Source organism: Neomonachus schauinslandi, chromosome 4 (assembly GCF_002201575.2).
Source record: "Neomonachus schauinslandi chromosome 4, ASM220157v2, whole genome shotgun sequence".
In the NCBI taxonomy this organism is placed as follows: Eukaryota; Metazoa; Chordata; class Mammalia; order Carnivora; family Phocidae; genus Neomonachus; species Neomonachus schauinslandi.
The window spans coordinates 150,405,559-150,418,297 of NC_058406.1; the positions used below are offsets into that span (position 1 = coordinate 150,405,559).

The following is a 12,739-nucleotide window of genomic DNA, read 5'->3' on the forward strand; positions in this document are numbered from 1 at the left end:
CATGTTATCGGTGAAGAAACTGAAGTTCAAAGGGGTAAAGGGAGCTCCCCCAGCCCAAATAGAATATCTACATTCTAACCCAGGCCTTTCTAACTCCAAAGCCAAGCCTCATCCCACTGTGAGTCAGTCAACAAATGTTTACTGAGTTCTTATGTGTATCAGACACTGTTCTAGGTGCTGGGAATTCCTCAGTGATAAAAACAAATAGACCACAGTTCCTGTCCTCATGAGGTTTATATTCTGGTTGGGGAAACAATAAAATAAATAAGTACCTAATTAATAAGATTAGGTATTGAAAACTGGTAAGGAAGAAAAGTAAAATGGGGAAAAGGGAAATAATGTGGAGGAGAAGGGATGAAATTTAGATAGGGTGGTGGGGGAAGGCATCAGCAAGAGGGTGACTGAAGAAGTCAGGGGAGCACCATGTAGATGGCGAAGGTCAGAGAAACGTGAGGCCAAGGGAAGAGTAAGTGGTAAGGCCTGGAGGCGAGTGTGCCTGGTGTGTTATATTACTAAATAAAAGGAATTGTTTTTCTCCTGAATTACTTAGAAAACAAAACAAAACAAAAAATGCCTCAAGTCTCTATTTTAATTTGTCTGTGGAAAGCCAATCTGAAGATTCCAGGAAGGAAAGCATAGAAATTATCATTCAACCTACAAATAAAAGGCAGAAGCCTTTATGAACAATTGAAAGCTGTAGGAAAATTTGAGATGTAGATAAGGGTCACTCAGCTTCACTTAATTATGAAAGTAGCATCATCTGTTTCTGCGTCCAACCATTCCAATTGAAATGGAGATTAAGGGCACACTTTAATTAAAGAGCTCACCAGAATTCTCAGCTAGGTGTTCTAATAGAAATGTAAGAGAATCTGCAATCTGAGACCCAGTTCCTGGGAATAACAAAACTGCATTTGTGTCACCCAATACATACACCACGGTGTTTTATGAATAGAAAAATATTAACATAAAGATTTTTTCCTTGTTATACTTGTTGCTACGTTTTATTGAAACTGCATTTATGTTACTCTTTATCATTTTTATGTGTATTTGAAAAATAATACTAATTAACAACTGTTAATCTTTTCTACTATTACTGGAAAGAGTTTGGGGCAGAGAGAAAGCTTTGATCAAATATATTACATTATGTAAAGTTTTATTTGTGGGGAAACTTGGAAATATTTCCTTTCCAGAGGCAACTTAACAAAACACTTTCCCTTGATAATGTTTCTCTTTTCTAACCTAATTTTATAGCGAGCTGGAACTAGCATCTTGCAGTTGAATTCAACCACTATCCTCTTTTATCATAGCAATCTTGAATAAGTTTATTTCACTTATTTGTTTCTCTGACCAAACCATAAGCCTCTTGGGAGTAAGGACAGTATCTTATTCGCATACATCATCTCAAAAGTCTGGCATATCAGTTTTAAAACAAGAAGCCTAGAGGTAGGGGTGCCTGGGTGGCTCAGTCATTAAGCATCTGCCTTTGGCTTAGGTCATGGTCCCGGGGTCCTGGGATCGAGTCCCACATCGGGCTCCCTGCTCGGCAGGAAGCCTGCTTCTCCCTCCCCCACTCCCCCTGTTTGTGTTCCTTCTCTCGCTGTGTCTCTCTCTGTCAAATAAATAAATAAAATCTTAAAAAAAAAAAAAAAGAAGAAGACACTTAGAGGTAGGTGTTTCTAGGTTTGATCAATTCTTTCATTTACCTCCGTTTCCTGCTCTGCTGTGCATAGCAGCCTCTCTCCCTTCCCTCAAATGATGGCTACCAAAGTTCCAAGCATCACATGAAGACATGACAATGCCTAGCAGCAGAAGAGGGTTATTTCTTTCTGAATACCACTTTTCAAGATGGTGGAAAAAACCGTTCTAGAAGCCCCTCTGCAGATTTCCCTTCATGTCCTTTTGGCCAGAATTGTGTCACACAACCATTGCTAGCAAAGGAAATGGGACCACAAAAACCAGTTCAGACTAACGGTGATTCAACCCATGGAGCTGAGCTTGTAGCTGAGACTGGGAATGGACTTCCCTAAAGCTTATGGCATGGGAGAAGAACAAAATTGGGATTCTACTATTGAGGGAAAAAATGGAGGAATTGTTAGTAGGCAATAGCCTACAATTTCTGCTTATGTTTATAAGTTCCTAGAACATTATAGTCACTGAATAAATGTTTGTTAAGTGAATGAGTGGATTTCCATGCAACAAAACATCAGGAATTTTAAGAAACATAGATAACTGGGGGCGCCTGGGTGGCTCAGTCGTTAAGCGCCTGCCTTCACTCAGGTCATGATCCCAGGGTCCTGGGGTCGAGTCCCTCATCTGGCTCCCTGCTCGGCGGGAAGCCTGCTTCTCCCTCTCCCACTCCCCCTGCTTGTGTTCCCTCTCTCGCTGTGTCTCTCTCTGTCAAATAAATAAATAAAATCTTAAAAAAAAAAAAAGAAAGAAACATAGATAACTGATAAACTACATATTAAGTGAAAGTTACGTGTGCCATTTGTTATTTTATTTCCTCTCAGTTCCAAATTCATCCTTCATTGCCTGCTCTGTTAAAATGGAGCTAGGTTCTTTAAATCTTTTTCTTTATCAGAGAGAGTAATGTTAAGCTCTGTCAATAGAGAGCCATGGAGAGACACTGCAAAAGAGTTTTCTTCCCTGGTTTGTATGTTTTCCGTTGGCCAACACCAGCACTGGGGACTGCTTCTCTGGATCCTGCAAGATGCACTGCTTCTCCGGTAGTGGGGACTCCTGCAGGGCAAGACAGCAACAACACTCAGTGGTCAACAGTCTCTCTCTCCTCACCCAAACCTGCTTCTCCCTTGAGCAGTTTCGGGGCAGAGTGTCTCCAGTGAGAAAACTCACCATGAGCAGTTTTCCCCAGCCACCTAAGAGAAAGGTTTCTGGAAAGTTCTAGAGGGCAGATTTCCAGCAAGTTGCACCAGCGTGGCAACCACAGTAACTTCTCTGCCGTTCAGTGAGACATAGGTGTGCCCTCTCCAACAAAGTCTATATTTCAACCCCTGGGGACCTTTTTTGGGTGCTGTGTCTCAGCCTCAGGGGTTGTAGTCCTGATTTCTGCCAATCCTATATTCTTTAGAGTTCTCTTTGACTCTTACTAGCCAATCCCTTGTTACTCCAATCCCCTATTATAGTTAATAATTTTTTATATTAAACTTTCTCCATTCAAGTAACCATGTGCTGTCTGTCTCTTGTGGCTTCTGTATCAGGCTGGACCTTGAACCATACGGAGAATGATAGCAAAGAATTTCAGGCCCAACTGTAAACTCAGGGAAAGAAATGATAAAAATCAGATTGGTTCTATTTTCAGTTCAATACATAATTATCCACACCAGCAGTTCTCAAACTTTTTGTTCTTGGGACCACATTACACCCTTAGAAACTATGGAGAACCTCAAAGAACTTTTGCTTATGTGGGTTACATCTATCTATACTAAGAAATTAAAACTCAGAAATTTTTAAAGCACAAGAGTATACAAGTATACATTCCATTAGCCTTCAGAGGAATGACATCATCACACGTCATGTAGCATCTGGAAAATTCTACCATACACTCATGAGAGAATAAAGTGAAAAGGGCAAATAACATTTTAGTACTGTTTTTTAAATAGTTTTAATTTTGTGAACCTCCTGAAGTAGTCTTCAGTATCCCCAGAAGAACCCAGATCACACTTTGAGAAGCCACTGATTTACAGTAATTATATGTAAACACAATAACTAAGACCTATGGGGGAAGAGATATGGAAGATACGGTCCTTGCCATCTAAGGAGCTCAGCGAAAAAAAATGCCTTCCACTTTATAAAATTCACCCTCCTTATAACATCACTTTAAAGGAAAAAGAAAGAAATTTCTGTTATATACAAAGATAAGTTCCAGAACAAGCTGAAGATATCTCAAATCTTCACAGCAATGATTGGTTAAGACACTGAACATGGGGACAGAACTAAGGAAAAGAAGAACCAATGCTAAGAACCTGACAATCTCCATCAGTTAAAGCCTTTCCATGGCTGGCCTTTGTATGTTAATATCAGGAACTTAAGCTCTAGAAACAGATCTGTTCCATGTGTTCATAATTTCTTTTTTATGTTTTTGGGTTTTCTTTTTATTATTATTATTTCTTTCTATACCTGCCTATGTTCTCTGAATAATTTCTAACTTGGTCTTGATTGAATGAAGCAGAAAGAAGATGTGCTTACTTCCAGGCCAGGAAAGCTAAGAAAATAAGAAGTGCCCTAGACATGTAGTGATGACAGCAGTTAACACTGCTGGGAAACTGGACAATGAGACCTAGGGCAACAGGATAAAAAGGGAGATAGATATTGAATAGACAGAGAAGCTGCAGTAAAACTGAGCCATCCTTAAGCCAGTCTTGGCATGTGACACAATCAAATCAAACTCAAATCCAACTCTCATGGAAAGGCTGAGAAAGGAAATATATGGCATATTCACACAGCATAATTTCCTAAAAATCTTTACCCATCTTTCTCCCTTTCTCCCATGTTTTCATGACAGCCATCCATTTTGCTTCTCCCTTGCTCACCATACTCCTACAGTGCTTCTCTCTCTCTCTCTCTCTCTCTCTCTCTCTCTCTCCCCGCATGCTCACACTTCCTCTCTCTTTCTCTTGCAATTTACCTCCCTTTGCTGTTACTTCAGGCCTTTTCCTACCAAGAATAATCTGACCTCCTTCTCTTCAATTCTGTAGCTCTTCTAGCTCTATTTATCTTCGTCAGAACAACATAGTTCTAGGAGACAAGAAATGAAAGATTCTTCCTTAAAAGGGCAGGGGAAGCAAGAGAGAAAAAGACTGTGAATACTCAAACATGAATATTTTTGTTCCTATCAAACATTCTTTCAATCAACATTTTTTTTTATTAAGTTGCCAGGCACAGACAATGAGGTATGACCTCTGCCCCGAAACTATGGGGTTTTCCTATTACAAGCTTCCTTGTGCTCCTTTTTTTGGATTCTTTTCCAAAGGGAGTGATTACTTTACAAAAGGTAATTTTTTGCTTAATGAAGTGATTACTTTACAAAAATTAGCCATGGAAAACCTTTCCATGGTTAATTTCCCTCAAGCATTTAAACTATGATTTCAATTTCAATCTTCACTGAGAAAGAGGGTAAGATGGCTATGGTTTCTAAAATTTTTTTTAAAACAAATAGTCAAAGGCATTAGAAAAAGTTATCTTAAGAGCACCTTATTAATAAGTCACCATTGACAAAGGACCGTTAGATTACCACTTTATATTTAGCCACAAATGAAAGGGAGGGAAAGTAATAGAGAAGCTTCTAGACAGCACAAGTTTATGCCTAGTAAACTGAAATTATTTTTAAAAATGTAAATCAAGAGTGAGAGCATTGAAAACATAGATATACATAACATTAATTTTTATCCACATTAGTTATCTATTGCCGCATAACAAATTGCCCCCCAAAATACCAACTTAAAACAATGCACGTTTATTATTTCCTTTCTATAAGGCAGAAATCTGGGTGCAGCTTAGTAGGGCCCTCCAGTTCAGGGTGTCTCAAAAGACTGTAGTCAGGGTTTGGCCAGGGCTAGTCACCTCTAGATTTAATCTGTAAATTTAATGTAATCCCAATTTTTAAAAAAATCTCAAAAGAACTTTTAATAGGATTTAAAAAGCAAACGGTCAAGTTCAAATAGAAGAGAAATTACATGAAAAGCGCCCATAAGTTTTTGAAAGAAAGAACAATGAAGAGATTTGCCTGCCAAATGGCAAAACACATGATAAAATTGTGGTAACTAGGTACATGAAAAGATGCTCAACATCACTAATCAATCATCAGTAAAATGCACATCAGAATCACAGTGAGATATCACCTCACACCAGTTAGCATGGCTATTATAAAAAAGTCAAGAAATAACAAGTCTTGGCAAGGATAGGGAGAAAAGGGATCCTTTGCCCACTGTTGGTAAGAAGGTAAATTGGTGCAGCCACTATGAAAATAGCACGGAGTTTCCTTAAAATATATTTTTTTAAGATTTTATTTATTTATTTGATTTATTTGTCAGAGAGAGAGAGACAGCACAAGCAGAGGGAATGGCAGGCAGAGGGAGAAGCAGACTCCCTGCTGAGCAGGGAGCCCGATGAGGGACTCCATCCCAGGACTCTGGGATCATGACCTGAGCCGAAGGCAGACACTTAACCATCTGAGCCACCCAGACATCCCGGAAGTTCCTTAAAATATTTTTTTTTAAAACCTGCCATATGATCCAGCAATTTTACTTTTACCTATTTAACCGAAGAAAATGAAAACACTCACTCGAAAAGATATATACACCCCCATGTTCATTGCAACATTATTTATAATAGCCGAGATGTGGAAAAACCTAAGTGTCCACAATGGATGAATGGATAAAGCAAATGTGGTATAAATATAATAGAATATTATTCAGCCATAAAAAAGAATGAAATCTTGCCATTTTCAACAACATGAATGGATCTTGACAGCATTATGCTAAGTAAGATAAGTCAGGCAGAGAAAGACAAATACCATACCGTATGACTTCACTTACATGTGGAATCCAAAACAAAACAAAACAAAAACCAAGCTCATAGATACAGAGAACAGATTGGTGGTTGCCAGAGGTGGGGGTTGGGGGAGGGGGATCAAAGTATACAAACTTTCAGTTATAAAATAAATAAGTCATGGGGATATACAGTGCAGCATGGTGACTATAGTTAATAATACTAAATTGCATATTTGAAAGTTGCTGAGGAAAAATCTTTAAAGTTCTCATCACAAGAAAAGACATTTTGTAATAATGTGTGTAACAGGTAAACTAGACTCACTGCAGTGATCATTTCACAATACATACCAATATCGAATCATTATGTTGTATACCTGAAGCTAATGCAATGTTATATGTCAATTATACTGTAATAAAAGAATTGTGGTAATTAAAACAGTGTGATATTAATTCAGACATAGATAAATTAATGTATGTGATGAATAATGAGCCCAGAACAGAGCCATTTTTATATGGAAATGTTGTTTATGATAAAATGATATTTTACATCACAGGGGAAAGAATGAGTGACTCAATAAACTGTATTGAGACAACTGATTACTTGAAAGGGGAAAAAAAGGAAATAAATATATACATACATACATACATATCATTACATCTCTATTTATATACCCCTGTATCAGGCTTCTTTATATTGCAAGCAATTGAAGACCCAGCCCAAACTGCCTTACATAACAAAGGGCTCATTTAACTGGGTCTCCTAGAGCAGACTGTAGGGTTGCTTCATTTAGTGGCTCCATACTGACATGAAAGACACTGAGGGCTTTTGTTTATTTGTTTTTCAATTTCTTTTTCTGTCTCTGGGTTCCGACTTCTGTAACGTTAGCTTCGTCCTAGGCTAAATGGCTGCCAAAGTTCCCAGCTTCAAATCTACACACCACGTTGCCCAAAAGGAGAAAAAGCACTATCTTTTGGTATCCCCCATCAAAGAGAGAGAAACCTCCTTTCCCAGAAGGCTTCTGCAACTTCCCTTCTTGTCGCATTGGCTCAAGCTGTCAGGTTGACCATTCCCTAACATGCAGTGATTTGGCTTGCACTTGAACAAATGATTGGCTTATCTTACTAAATCAGTGTAGAAAGCTGGACGGAAATTCCCTGTTTCGGTCTAAAATAACAGGGCCCTCTCTTAGAGCTAGGAGTCGTATCCATTTCCACTGTGACTTCCCCAAACGAAAGAAATGCCAATTGCACAAAAGAGGGAAAAAAGAAATAGCTCAATGTCCACTATGATAATATATCAGAATAAATTCCAGATGCATTAAAGATCCAAATGGTTAAAAATAGACAAACAGGATTCTCCACGCTCAAAGAAGTAGAGCAGAATTCCTTACACCTTAAGTGTGGGCTATACATAGTGGCTTCCTTCCAAAGAGTACAGTATAAAAAAGGGGGGAAACAAATTACTTTTCAGTAGAGAAACAGAACCTCAGCCAGGTGATCAAGGTCAACAACAGAGTGATAAGTCGTACTGGTTGTATGTACCCTTGATCTGATGTGATGTGAAGGATACTTTACCTCTGTGGTCTTTCTTCTAAAACCACAAAACCCAGTCTCATTATGAGAAAAACATCAAACAAATCCCAACTGAGGAATATTTTATAAGATATATGACTGGTACTCCTCAAAACTGTTAAGATAATCATCAAAAACAAAGTCTGAGAAAATGTCATAGGACAGATGAGGCTAAGGAGACATAAAAATTAAATGTAATGAGGTATCCTAAATACATTGGGAGTCTTGTAACAGAAAAAAGGACATTAAGTAAAAACTTAAGGAAATCTGAATAAAGGATAAACTTCAATTAATAATAACATCAATATTGGCTCATGAATTGTGACAAACATCCCATGCTAATGTTAAGATGTTAATAACAGGGAGATTGGGTTTGGGGCATACGGGAACTCTGTATTACTTTCACAACTTTTTTATAGATCCAAAATTGTTTATTTTAAAAACATTTTAAAACACATTAAAGACCTCCAAGGTATGTTTTCTTAGAAGAGCACATAAGAGAATAATTTAATATTTTAATTAACAACACAAGAAACAACAGGTGTTGGCAAGGATGCTGAAAAAGGGGAACCCTCCTACACTGTTGGTGGGAATGCAAGCTGGTGCAGCCACTCTGGAGAACAGTATGGAGGTTCCTCAAAAAGTTGAAAATAGAGCTACCCTATGACCCAGCAATTGCACTAGTAGGTACTTACCCGAGGGATACAAAAATACAGATTTGAAGGGGTACATGCACCCCGATGTTATAGCAGCATTATCAACACTAGCCACACTTGAAAAGAGACCAAATGTCCATCAACTGATGAATGGATAAAGAAGATGTGGTATATATATATTTATACAATGGACTATTACTCAGCCATCAAAAATAATCAAATCTTGCCATTTGCAATGACGTGGATGGAGCTGTATTATGCTAAGTGAAATAAGTCAGTCAGAGAAAGACAAATACCACTCATTTGTGGAATTTAAGAAGGAAAACAGATGAACATATGGGAAGGGGAGAAAAAAGAGAGAGGGAAACAAAACATAAAAGACTCTTAATGATAGAGAAAAAACTGAGGTGTGATGGAGGGAGGTGGGTGGGGGGATGGGCTAGATGGGGGATGGGTATTAAGGAGGGCACTTCTGATGAGCACTGGGTGTGGTATGTAAGTGATGAATCACTGAATTCTACTCCAGAAACCAATACTGCACTGTATGTTAACTAAAATTTAAATTTAAAAAAGAAAATATTTGTATAATCACAAGCTAGAAGATCTGATAAGAAAAATGCAAAACTCAGAAAGCAGAAAGGAAAAGCTGACCAGATTTGACTACATAAGAATTGAAAACATTCATAAGAAGAAAGATAATAACCCAAGTGAGTAGATACCTATCAGAATGAAAAAAAGTATCCTCATACATATGAGATGAAGAGTTAATATCTAGAATACAATGAGATATAAAGAAACGAATTAGGATAAGACAATCTAAACAGACAAATCGACCAAACATCTAAATTTACAAAATCACAGAAGAAATTCAAATGGTTAGTAAACATGAAAAGATGCTCAACCCTACAAATAACCAGGAAAATGCAGATAAAGCAACAGTACTGTTTATAAGTCATCCATTTGGGAAAGGAGAAGGAAGGGAGGGGGGAATAGAATGGGAAAGGGAGAACAGCAGTGGAGAGAGGATATGATGGACCTTGAGAGCAACTTCACTTTATCAAAAGTGTAAGATTAAAACATGCACAGCTGCTTCAAGACTTCAGGAAGCCAACGAAAGACAAGCTGTAAACCGTGCTGCAAAGCTTAATACAGAATTTAGTGGGGTAGAACGAAAACAATCACTACCTTTGTTTAGGGAAATATCTTGATAAGCTTCTTTGGGTTGGAAAGGTGGCACCCAAAGACTTGCTCTAAAAGAGACAATACGTAAACAAAGAGAGCTGGAATCAGATTTGGAAATGTACATAAGTTCCAAATGTCTTTGGACTCCAAGGAAAGACTTAGCAAAGCACTAAAATAGAAACAGAATTAGATTTGACCACCATGCCATTGAAATGTATTCGGGAAGACACTAAACAGCGTTAAGGTTAGGCATATTTTAAAAACTTGTGTAGAATTTCATCTTTCCTTAACACTTAAGAGCTGGTAATTAGTAGCTAGTTGATATCAATTCTAAATTTGTGTAGTGATTATTTTTGCAGGAAAAATACAGCTGTGGAGACGTTGAGGCTGTAAACCTTTGTTGTCCACAGCTGGAGGAAGCCTAATTTTTGGCAAGCAGCTATGTCCAAGCTCAACTACTTACCTGAGGGCACCAAATTCTAGGCATAGTGCCCAGAAGGAAATAAATAGCCTCATATGTTTTAATTTATAAAGTCATGGCAAGCATCAAATATATGGATACGGTTCATTTAAATTTACTCCACAAATATAAGAATATTAGCAAGAGAGGATGCCCCTTCAAGCTTCAAGAGGCAATGATAATATTACTAAAAGAAAGTGCTAATGTTTTATAACAGGAATTCACAAATCCATGCAATCATATAGGTTGAAAATATAAATAGATTTGAGAAAGATTTGAGTATTGTTATGGTTATAGTTATCTCTGGTAACACAGACTATGGATACATCATAAGCTTTTTTTCTTTAAGGAGAAAGAAATTTCAGGCATACTCTAAATATTCTGGAAGTGTCATAATGGAAAATAATCACTTTTTCCCACAAAGCCCCATTTTATTATTAAAGACTTCTCCGTGGTCAGTACCATCACGCTTATCACCACCACCATCATCATCAACACAGACCGAACACTTCCTTTATGTTAAAGCTTTACATGAATTTTCTTATTTTTAAGGGTCAGATCTTTTAAGATAAAATGCAAATACCTTCGGATGCTATTACTAGTTAACACAGTAGCAGTGATCAGAAAGCAAGATTCCTTGGGAATAGAAACCAGAATATAAAATCTGGGAGTTAAAGGGAAGGTGGCACAAAAGTTGGAAAGCAAATCCTAATTTTCCTTTCTTCACAATTTTGTGGAGGATGAGAACTATCTGTACTCATAAAGCCAGGACAATTCCAAGATGTTTGTTAGGCTGTATTTTTAATTGGCTCCTTTTTATAAAATGCTTCAGGGATAGTCATCAAGGATAGTCAGGTACAGAGCACTTTCTTAAGGGTTATGATTAAATATTTTTTACTTAGAAAAACATAATCTTCTATCAAGAAAGACTGGGAAATAAACAATAATTAAGGTAGGATAAAAAAAGAAGTAGTATCAATAGGTATACACCCAAAACACAATTGTTTTGAACATTTTGATTAAGCTTTTCATTAAATCTTGCAATTTTCAAGTAACATTATACCATAAGCATTTTCCATGTTATTAAACAGTCTTTGTAATTATCGTTGTAATTGCTACACAGGGCTTCACAATAATTTACATGCTCCATTTTTAAAATTTAGGTTGTATCCAGTTTTTCACAATTATATATATATAATGTTACAATGCCCATTTTTTTTAATTTACGATGAATTTTATTTATTTTTTTAATTTAAATTCAATTAATGAACATGTGGTGTATTATTAGTTTCAGAAGTAGAGGTCAATGATTCATCGGTCTTATATAACACCCAGTGCTCATGACATCACGTGCCCTCCTTAGTGCCCGTCACCCAGTCACCCCATCCCTACCCCCTCCCCTCTAGCAACCCTCAGTATTTTCCCTATGATTTAGAGTCTTTTATGGTTTGTCTCCCTCTCTGGTTTCATCTTGTGTTATTTTTCCCTCCCTTCCCCCATGAGCCTCTGTTTTCATTTCTTAAATTCCACATATGAGTGAGATCATATGGTAATTGTCTTTCGCTCATTGACTTATTTCACTTACATGATGCACATTTTTTTTAAAATATGCAACACTTCACTAATTTGCGTGTCACCCTTGTGCAGGGGCCGTGCTATTCTTCTCTGTATCGTTCCAATTTAGTATATGTGCTGCCAATGCGAACACATTGTTACAATGCACATATTTGTATAGAATTTGTTTTGTGTTTTAGAACTATTTTCTGAGACAATGTTCACAAACAAAATCAATGGGGCAAGAAGTATGAGCAGTTTAAGGCTTTTGGCATATTACTGTCAAAAGACTGCTTTCAAAAAGACATTTTCATATACTCATTTGGAAATATAAATTATTAAAGACTTTTTGGAGAGTAATTTTATAGTATTTTTGAATAAAAATGCATATATACTTTGAACCAGCAATCCCACTTCTAGGGATCTTTCCAACAAAAATAGTTACACATATATTCAAATACGGATGTACAGGGTTTCATTTTAGCATTGTTTAAATTAGGAAGGAAAATGGAAATAACCTAAAGGAAAAGGTCAAATAAATTGTGTTATGGCTATATTTTGGCAAATATAAAGCTGCTAAGAATTAAGTGGTTCTACATTTATTGACACGGAAAGATCTCTTAGAGAGTTGAGTGGAGAACAAAAGCTGATAGATAAATCATCAGAATGATTTCACTTATTAAAAAATAAGTAATTATATATGTTTGAAGATTCATTCAAAAATCAATAGGGATTGATGGTTGTATGACCTTATGAATGGATTTAATACCACTCAACTGTATATTTAAAAATGGCTATGATGGGGG

The 12,739-nt window shown here is 36.9% G+C and overlaps 1 non-coding gene across 1 annotated transcript; it reads right to left on the reverse strand.

The window, feature by feature from the left end:
* Nucleotides 1–11,981: 11,981 nt before the first annotated feature.
* Nucleotides 11,982–12,087, reverse strand: LOC123324659. Its single transcript, XR_006539936.1, has one exon. It is a non-coding gene; the product is annotated as a U6 spliceosomal RNA (small nuclear RNA).
* Between the last annotated feature and the right edge of the window lie 652 nt (nt 12,088–12,739).